At 41.7% G+C, this 10955-nt stretch overlaps 1 pseudogene; it reads right to left on the reverse strand.

Moving 5' to 3' along the window:
• Positions 1-9721: 9721 nt before the first annotated feature.
• Positions 9722-10210, reverse strand: LOC128125615 (golgin subfamily A member 7-like; annotated as a pseudogene).
• Positions 10211-10955: the final 745 nt, after the last annotated feature.

The following is a 10955-nucleotide window of genomic DNA, read 5'->3' on the forward strand; positions in this document are numbered from 1 at the left end:
TATTTTGTATCTTTCATTTTGTTCCCTTAGTCTACATGTCTATTTTGTGCCAGAACCATACTGTTCTTTTTTAAAAATATTTTTATTTTAAAATTAATTTAATTTTACATATCGGCCATGGATTCCCCTGTCCTCCCTCCTCCCATCCCCCAGCCTTCCCCCCAATCCACCCCCCATTCCCACCTCTTCCAAGGCAAGGTCTCCCCTGGGAAGTCAACCCAGCCTGGTAGATTTAGTTGGAGCAGGTCCAGTCCCCTCCTCCCTACAACAAGGCTGAGCAAAGTGTCTCAGCATAGGCCCTAGGTTCCAAAAAGCCAGGTCAGGCACCAAGGACAGGTCCTGGTTCTACTGCCTGGGGGCTTCCTAAACAGTTCAAGCTAATCAACTGTCTCACTTATCCAGAGGGATAATTCCAATCATGGTCCCAATATCTCTTGCTCATATAATCCCTCCTCTCTGTCACTGATTGGACTCCTGGAGCTCCACCTGGGGCTTGGCCGTGGATCTCTGCATCTGCTTCCATCAGTCACAGGATGAGAGTTCTATCATGACAGTTAAGGTGTTTGGCCATCTGATCACCAGAGTAGGTCAGCTCAGGCACTCTTTCGACCAGTAGTCTATAGTGGAGGTATCTTTGTGGATTTCTGGGGACCTTTCTAGCATTCTGCTTCTTCCTATTCCCATGGGGTCTTCATTTATCACGGTATCTCTTTCCTTGTTCTCCCACTCTGTTCCTGAACCAGCTGGGACCTCCTGCTCCCCTAAGCTCTCTTTCCCCAGACCCTTGCCCTCCATTAACCTCCCACTCACTCCCAGGTTGCTCATGTAGATCTCATCCATTTCTCTGTCATTGGGTGATCCCTGTGTCTTTCTTAGGGTCCTCTTTACTAGGTAGCCTCCCTGGAGTTGTGAGTTGCAGTCTGGTTATCCTTTGCTTTACATCTAGTAACCACTTATGAGTGAGTACATACCATGTTTGTCTTTCTGAGTCTGGGTTACCTCACTCAGGATGATTTTTTCTACTTCCATCCATTTGCCTGCAAACCTCATGATGTCATTGTTTTTCTGTGTTGAGTAGTACTCCATTGTGTATATGCACCACATTTTATTTTTCCATTCTTCAGTTGAAGGGTATCTAGGTTGTTTCCAGGTTCTGGCTATTACAAATAATGCTGCTATGAACATAGTTGAGCATGTGTCTTTGTGGTATGATTGAGCATTTCTTGGGTATGTGCCCAAGAGTAGTATAGCTGGTCCTTGAGTGAGCTTGATGCATCACCCTTTACAATAGCCACAAATGATATAAAATACCTTGGGGTAACTCTAACTAAACAAGTGAAGGACCTGTATGACAAGAACTTTAAGTCCCTGAAGAAAGAAATTGAAGAAGATGTCAGAAAATGGAAAGATCTCCCATGCTCATGGATAGGTAGGATCAACATAGTAAAAATGGCAGTCTTACCAAAAGCAATCTACAGATTCAATGCAATTCCCATCAAAATCCCAACACAATTCTTCACAGACCTGGAAAGAACAATACTCAACTCCATACTGTTCTTATTATTTTAGCTCTGTAATATTTTGAAATTTGGAATTGCAATCCCTCCAGCATTGGTCTTTTTGCTCAGGACAGCTCTGGCTACCGAGGGTCTTTTGCTGTTCCACATGGATTTTAGGACTTCTTTTATTTTTGTGAAAAAGTTATGGGGGTTTTGATTGGGATTGCACTGAGTCTGCAAATGTTTATTTTCACAATACTTATTATACCAATCCATTAGCATGGGATGTCTCTTCAGTTTTTGTGTCTTCCTCAATCTTTTTCTTCAAAGATTTAAAGTTTTCATTGTAGAGGTCTTATACCTCCATGGCTATATTTATTCCTATATTTCTGAGGCCACTGTGGATGGGACTTTGGCCATGATAATTTTCCTAGTGTGCTTAAGGTTAGTGGAGAGAGAAACCAATAATTTTTATTAAAAAATTGTAAATTAATTTTACATACCAACCACAGATACCCCTCTCATCCCTCCTCCCATTCCTCCCGAGCCTTTCCAGCCAACTCACCCCTCATCCCCTCGTCCAAAAAAGATAAGGCTTCCCATGGAGAGTCAGCAAAGCCTTACTCATTCAGTTGAGGCAGGTCCAATCCCTTCTCCCCTCATCAAGGCTGTGCAAGGTGTCACACTGTAGATAATATCTCCCAAAAGGCCAACTGAAGCACCAGGGATAGATCTTGGTCCCACTGCCAGCAGCACCTTAAACAGGAGAAGCTACACAACTGTCTTGCTTATGTAGAGGGCCTAGTACCATCCCACACAGGCACCACGGCTATTATTCTACAGTTTGTGGGTTCCCAGTAGCTTGATTTGGTTGTCTCTGTAGAGTCCCCCATCATGATCTTGATCCCTCTTACTCATATAATCACTCTTTCCTCTCTTCAACTGGACTCCTGGAGCTCTGCCTAGTGCACGGCTGTGGGTCTCTGCATCTGCTTCCATCAATTACTGGATGAAGGCTCTATGATGATAAGGTATTCACTAATATAATTACTAGTGTAGGCTAGGTCAGGCACCATCTCCACTGTTGCTAGTGGTATAAACTGAGATCATCCTTGTAGATTTCTGGGAACTTCCCTAGTACCAGGTTTCTCACTTACCCCATGATATCTCTCTCTATGAAGATATCTCTTTCATTGCCTTTCCACTCAGTCTGTGATCCAGCTCAACCTTCCTGTTCCCTTATGTTCTCATCCCGTATCCCCTACCCTTGATTCCACTCCCTTGTCCCCAGTTTACTCAAAAGATTTCATGTATTTTCCCTTCCCAGGGTAATCCATGCAACCCTTTTAGGGTCCTCCTTGTTAGCTAGCTTCTCTGGAGCTGTGGGTCATTAGTCTGGTTGTCCTTTGCTTTATATCTAGTATCCACTTATGAGTGAGTACATACCATGTTTGTCTTTCTGAGTCTGGATTACCTTACTCAGAATTATCTTTTTAGTTCCATCCATTTGTCATTGTGTTTCACTGCTGAGTAGTACTCCATTGTGTACATGTACCACATTTTCTTTTTCCATTCTTTGCTTGAGAGGCATCTAGGAAAACACTCATTTTTATCATTTGGTTTTGTATCCTGAAATGTTGGTAAAATTGTTGTTTGCTTCTAGAAATTTTCAAGTGCAATTTTGTGGTCTATTCTGTATAACATATTATCATCTGCAAATAGAGTAACTTCTGTTTCCTATTTGTATGCCTTTAATTTGTGTCTCTTGTCTTATTTTTTCAGCCAGTGCTCCCAGACCAATATTGAAAAGGAGTGGAGACAATAGAAACCCCTGTCCTGTTCCTGGATTTAATGGGATTATGCCAAGTGTTTTTTCTTTTGGAATGATGTTGAGTGTGGCTTTGTCTTATGCAGTCCTAATTATATTGATGTATGTTCCCCTCATGATTACTCTAACCATGACTTTTTCCATGAAGCCATGTTAGATTTTGTCAAAGTCTTTCTCTACATCTATTGGAATGATTATGTGGTTTACATTTAAATGTGGTCCATATCCCAGTGAATCTATTCAGCTATAAGAAAATGAAAGCATAAAATTTGCAGGTAAATGAGTCAAACTAGAAAAATATGACTGAGGCAACTGAGAGCAAGAAATACACCCATATGTATTTTCACATTTGTAGTTCCCAGCTCTGAATCTTCAAATGGGTGGACATAACAGGATAGCCAGAGAACTAGGAAAGTTAAAAGATATGGGGCTGGGGGAGCAGGGTACTGATGCTATGAAGGTGGAAATAGACAATGGTGCAGTCTTAATTGGGGAAGGGGAATAAGAGCAATATAGAAGGAGAAGGAAGAGATTAAATAACATAAATGTTTGAAAGTCATAGGGACTCATATAATCTTATGTCTACCTAAAATTATATCATATAAAAATATATAAATGTCAAATATATTTAAATGAAGTTGCACTACTCATGGTGAGAATGCTCTCAACCAAGATTTACAGAAACCCATTACGAGGGATGAGAAAGCTCCCTACATATTGTTGGTAGACCAAAAGATTCCACAAACAATATAGGCTATTGCTGTTGCCATTAGTTGTTTCTTAGAATCTGGATATAGGTCCTTATTATTGAAGACACCCTGAACTTACAGAACACAAGGTTTTGAAGAGTGTAACAGTGTCTGTTCCCAGAAGCTCCTTGCTGTGAACTAGACCTTGTAGCACTGATGTTTTTGCAAGCTAACAACTGAGGGAAACAATCAGTAGTCCTACTCAGTTGTGATGTCTGAAACCACAGAAATGACCAGCTTGGCATGATATCCCCGAAGGTCCAAAAGTGGCTCTTATGTCTTGGACATAACCAACAACTGTCTAAGTAGACTTAAGCCCTGCTTAACAGGAGGGAAATAATTTCTGGTATTGGAATTCTATACAAATACAATTGGCTAGCAACGTCACAGATCATAGAGGAGAAATACTATGGCTACTTTTCTAAACTAGTAAAATTTCTAGGTAGATTTTAAGCACACTTTTTATGCTCACTGCTAAGTGTAGCTCCCATACTCATCAATAAAGCCTCTATTTGCATACATGGAGACTAGCAAAGAAATCCAAAATTGTTCAAATACATAGAACAACAGACAGCACAGGATGTCCGACCCCTTTTTATTTAACTATATTATAATGCCATTGTTTGAGTCACGGGCATCTCAGAAGTGGAGGTGGAAAGATTGTAAGTATCAGTATCAGTATCATGGATGTTTACCATGAGATTGTGTGTTCTATATACAATAAGGAAGCTGCACCCAAGAATTCTCAACTACATGGCTGCCTGAACTAGACCTGAACAATGACAACACCATCATACACGCCAGCATGGATGAGGAAATCTTCCAGAGCTCCACCCATAATTAAAGAGCTATAGTAAATGATGAGTGCTGAGGGAAAGTCTGTATTCTTAATGGATGAGCACTTGATAAAATATCCAATCCCAAATAATCAGTCATAAACACATACACATAAAAAAATAGTAAATTGGCATAGCATATTGTATTTATATAGTTATTTTTCCAAAATAAATGTATAATAATATTAATAACAATAATAATTTGCAGAAGAGACCTAAATTTGAGACAAAGTGGAAGGCATGAGAGGATGTAGAGGGTAAAACTGAGGAATGCAAATGGTGTAAATACAATGAGCATATAGAAAATTGTAAAAAAAACCTTTAAAAAGCTTTAGAAATGAATTAAAATAATAGAGAGTCAGGAGAGTGAGAGAACAAGAAATAGCTGCCATGGGAGTGATCATGAATGGAGACCTAGGAACCTCTTCTGAAAGCAGTCTCCATTTCTGGGCAGCATCATTGAGCAGTCTTCCTTGTCCCAATCCCGAGCACAAAGGAAAGGTCTGGTCATCTATAATATTATAGGGGCCCAGGAAAGTGTCACACTATGTATTTAGTTCAGTGTAGTGTAAGGGACAAGGAGCATGCAGGAGCTGGTTATGGCAAACTGAGTGTAGTCAGGTCAGAGCACAGAGAACCCCTACACTCTGTCCTAGAGTGAGCTGCAGGAGATGTGGCCTGATTAAGGCTGTGGAAAGCCAGCCTAAAGCCTCAGACCTGTGTCCTATCAAAGTTGCTGAGACCATGTCTTCACAGAAGACAGTAGGAGGAAAACACCGAGTATCACTGAAGCGTTCTAAGATGGGAACTTGAGAAGGGACTAGGGGTTTGTTCTCAGAGCTCCAAAGGAGAGGACAGAGGGGGACAGAGGTTTAGCAGCAGGAAGTCCTTGGTGAACTGGAAACAGTCAGGGGAGGGGGAGCCACAATGTTTTCGACTCAAAGTTTGTTCTCATTGGCCATTATTTACTGAAAGACAATGTTCCCAGCAACAACAGGGTGCCCCTCTAAATGAAAAATCAGAGCAGGGTGGGACACTAGATAAAGGCAATTGCTGCCAAGGCTGACATGCTGACCTCAATTCCCAGATTCAACTTCATGGAATTAAAGAATGAATTCCCTCACATTTTCTAACCTCCATACATATACAATAGCATTTTCTTACCCTCACACTGATGTATGCATGAGTAAACACACACATATTCTCTCTCTGTGTCTCTGTCTCTATCTACGTCTCTCTCTGTCTCTCACAAACACACACATTGTGATTTCCAACTAGGCCGCTGGTGTCTGCTTAAGGTTAATGTATCTCATACCCCGTACATGAATGTCTTGCTGGTCTTCATTTGAAAGACATAAGGATGTTTTGGATTCTCTCTCTCTCTCTCTCTCTCTCTCTCTCTCTCTCTCTCTCTCTCTCTCCCACTTTCCACATATATAAAATGCATAATTAAAGTTAAATTAAAAGTCAAACTGAGACATTACCTTATTTTGTTATCTTCCAACATGAGATTCCTACAAATCAGTGCCCTTGTATCATTCATTCATTCATTCATTCATTCACTCATTCATCTACAGGTGTTTGAGCCTTTTCCAGGCACTAGAACATCCAGAACAGTGGGGGGAATTCTGTTTTCCCGAAGCCCTGGTTGCAACGGTCAGAAGGCAGACAGGTGTCTGGAAGGTGAATTAAGGAAGTAATGGACAAAGGAGGGCTGGGGAGAAATCCCAATATTTAATAGCATGAGATGATCTTCCAGAGTACCTGAATTCAGGTTCCCAGCACATATGTGGAGAGGCTAACAGAACCTCACCTAACTCCAGCTCTAGGTGTTTCCACACAGTCCCTGAGTATCCACTAATCACCGGGGCATCTCCTTCTTAGATGCGGCATGGAGAACCCAGCTGCACCAGTTCTCAGGCTGTTAACTAACTGCTCTGATGGTCTTATGATGTGTCACAGGACAGCCAGGATCCCAAAGGGGAGGGACAAGAGGCCAGAGTTCCTTCTGATGACTCCATGTTTTCAGGTATTAAGTAGCAAATTGTCTCCTGGAGGCAAGTAGTAACAGATGTTGCTGATCTGGACAGCTGTCCTGTCTCACTGTCAGGGCCTAGTTCATATCTGAAGCTACCTTATTACCATGGCAACATTCCTTAGCAATGTGTGCTATCACTGGAAAAAAGACACAGAAAAAATGTGTACATCTGTCTCATGCATCATGGGTGACAGACAAGCTGTCTGTGTACGAACACGTATCCCGTGTCTTCACCCTTGAGGCCTTCTCAGGTTTATGAGAAGCAGGAGCAACTGTTTTTCACAGAAGTCAATCTTTGCCATTGGCAGCTTGAGGAGATGTCTGTTCTATGAAGTGAAAACAAATGGACAGTTAGATTTGACTCTAGAACTGAACTACCCAACTCTGGAGAATTTCTCCTAAATTCCAAGACTCCACAGCCCACATATTGGACAGGAAATCATGTGTTTTATGTCATGCTGCTATCACTACTCCAGAAAGGCAAAGGAAAGGGCTTTGCTTTGTACCTTGCAAAAGATCCTGCATCTTACCCAGGGTTCTCTCTGCTCAGAAAGACACTGAATTCAAACAACTCTAGCATCTTTCTCTCATCATACCTCATTGTGCTCTTTAGAGAAGCAATCCCTTTGGGGATTGGCCTTAGATCCTGGGTATTAGTAACAATTGTCTCATATGGAGACAGTTAGTATCCCATATCCTTAATCCAGATCTGTCACATACACTTGTCCCTTCCAGCCAGAGTTCCAGCAAGTTCTTGCTCACTATCTTCTTTCAGTCAGATCTGCTTCTGAAAATATCTACCTGGGTGTGTTAGAGAGATGGCTTCGTGGTTAAGAGGACTGCTTGCTCTTGTAGAGGACACCTGTTCTGTTTCCAGCACAGGCATGTCAGCTCATAACCAGTCTGTAATTCTGTTTCCAGGGGATCCAGTTCCCTTTTTTGTCCAGTTCCCAGGAATACTTATCTTGCACAGATATACATGCAGTAAAATGACTATTTACATGCCAAGAAAGAAAGAACTAAAGGAAGAAAGAAAGAGAAAGAAGGAAAGATATAAAGGAATAATGAAAGGAAGGAAGAAAATAGCCACCTTAATTTCAAGAAATCTCTCTCTATGGTCCTTAATTGTGTAAGAGAGAGCATTAGAGGCAAGACAGTGGTTTGTTTCAAGCTGACCTATACTCCATATTCTTCCCTCTCTTAGATCATTCTGAGACTCATCATTTGGCTTTTGGGGACTCATGTCTCATCTCAGTCATCATCAAACACCTGGGTAGTTAGATCAATGACAGGCCCACTCCTGATCTCATGTGTGAGGTGTCTCTGCACACATTAAGCCCTGAAGGCAGCTGATTCTCAGGAAAGCTCAGTGAGAAGTCTTATTCTGTGCAATCTGCAGGACTTTTTTTTTATTTAAGAAAAGTTTTACTAAGTGTTAGTAGTTCAGCAAAGTTGTTGCAACAAGTTTAAGAGGCAGACAGACTAGTATAGGCTTTAAAGGAACATATGAGGTTTATACAACTAAATTATGACTGAATAACCACAAGGCCCAGAAAACAAATTAAATCTGAAAGATTAAATCCAGTATTAGCACCTACAATACCTCTACAATACCTGCTTCACTCCTTCTTTAGATTTCTTAAATTTCTCCCAAAATCAGTGCTCTCAAACTCCTAAAAGGAAGGACATAAGAATTCCAATACTACGAGTATAGACATAAAGAAGAGCTGGGAAAATTGACTTGAACTTGCAAGTTTAATGTGGAAGCTGAAACTTACCGAGCCAATCCAAAGATTTCTGTGCCCTGAATACTGTATGTGAGGAGGCTATGAATCAGTGTTCATGAGTAGGTTACAGATTAGCAACATACAGTATAATTCCTATCAACTTATTCTCCTAAGTTATACTTGTAAAAAACTAGAGTTAAATGTCACTTGTGTATTAGGACACTTGCTTATTACACACTTGGGGCAGAGCAGGGACAGGCATATCTGATGGCTGAGCATCTACTTATTGTGCTTACTTATTTGTGTAATGAACAAGCAACACACACAACATCTTCCCAACATTTCGAGGTAATGCACATTAACATAAATGCTTTCAAAGAAATAACCTGAATTGTATTAAATACTACCTTAATAATAACTGCAATACTAAACAAATAACATATTATTTTCGCAGGGAGCTTCAGTTTCTGAAATTAAACAGCAGAAATCAATCTCACGTCAAGACAGGCAGCTTTTGGAGATCTGGGTGGTGCATTAGCCAAAACACAGGTGTGGCACACCCTCAAAACCTGTCACTAATCTAGGGGAGTAATGGTGCTAAGACATGACTTGTTGAACTATAAAGCCACCTAGGAAACTGGCTAGAACCAATGATATTGGTGTCAGGTAAGAAAAAGACTTTGTTTAAATGGCTTTGAATTTTAAAAAGTGAAATGCTTCTTTGTATTTTCTTGGAAATGAATCAAAAGATTACAGAGTCCTACACAACTGGGAGACACAAAGATGCTGAGTGATGAGAGGTCACTCCAGGTGTGGTACTGTGGCTCTGGCAGCAGATACAAAAGAATTACGTTCTATGCCGGGCGGTGGTGGCGCACGCCTTTAATCCCAGCACTCGGGAGGCAGAGGCAGGCGGATCTCTATGAGTTCGAGGCCAGCCTGGACTACCAAGTGAGTTCCAGGAAAGGCGCAAAGCTACACAGAGAAACCCTGTCTCGAAAAACCAAAAAAAAAAAAAAAAAAAAAAAGAATTACGTTCTGGAGAGGAGGTAGGGCCATCGGCTGGTGGATAGACAAAGGTCCCAGCTGGAGGTGGGATCTTTAATTCTATGGTTTATCTTACACTGTTCACACCTCTGTCTTCATAGATGGTGATTTCAATCTAAACACTTGGAGTCCTCTCTCAGTGGGGTCTGTTAGGAGGAGACCTTAGGGAGCATATATCTTCTCATTCTTTTCAAGAATGTATTTGGAGACTTCTTTCAGGACCTTCTCATAATGAGTTTCCATGCATAAAAAGATGGTATATGCTGTTAAACAAGCCAAACAGCCTTCAAGATATGACTGGCCTCTAAGTTTCTCTGCTTTTGCATAAAGGTTATTTAGAGTTCAAACTGTTTCTTCAAACTGCTGTTTATCAATCCTGTTCTCCAGCTCCATGGGGAACTTGGTCTGGAACTGGCAGAGTGTGCTACTGCTGTAGTCTCACTGAATGAACACCTTCCCGGACACCGTCGCCTGCTGTGGTCTCATGGTGAGGACACAACCCGCTGCTCCTTTACAGAATCTCTTGTCTTCCTCTCTTCTCTCTGGCCATGTGGTTCTACCCTGTAGGCTTCTTGAACATCAGTGCCTCAGAGGGTACTGCCCCAGGTTCTGCAGTGGACATCAGTACAGCAGGAAGGACACAGCACTCTCAGGTGGCAGACAGGAGTGGGCCAGTGAGGACCAGGAGAGACAATGGGCATCTGACTCCAGATTCTAGGTCTGTATCACCAAGCTCTGCTGCTCAGCTCACACATGGCAAACAGTGTTTTTCCCACACAGCACAGGAGACCCACCACCTCTGAGTACTCAAGTCCTTCATCATCTGACTGTGAGTCATCTTCTACCTAGTTCCCAAAGACATGGATTGGGAGTTGATGTTAGAATGACCAACACTGGTTGAAAGAGGCCTTTGGTAGGGTCAGAGTTCCCACAGGGGCAAACTTCTCTCTGTTGTTTGCACAGTACTGCTACCCAAGTTCACCATCACAAGAAATAATTCTAGCCCAATGGAGGGTGAGGATGGTAGCCTTATAGCATGAACATGAGAGTTAGAATACAATCTACCTGTTGAGGAAAAACAGTCAAAGACTCTCAGAAGGTGATAGTCTGAGCTGTCAGAGGGCAATTGGACTCTCATTTTACTAAATGTCATGAGTGATGCAGAACTCTCTAGGTGTGAAACATGCAGCTTAGTGAGTGCCAAAGAGACCCATTCAACCTGAATATTACC

This window comes from Peromyscus californicus, unplaced genomic scaffold, assembly GCF_007827085.1.
Source record: "Peromyscus californicus insignis strain IS unplaced genomic scaffold, ASM782708v3 Scaffold_4__1_contigs__length_199733344, whole genome shotgun sequence".
NCBI lineage: Eukaryota > Metazoa > Chordata > Mammalia > Rodentia > Cricetidae > Peromyscus > Peromyscus californicus.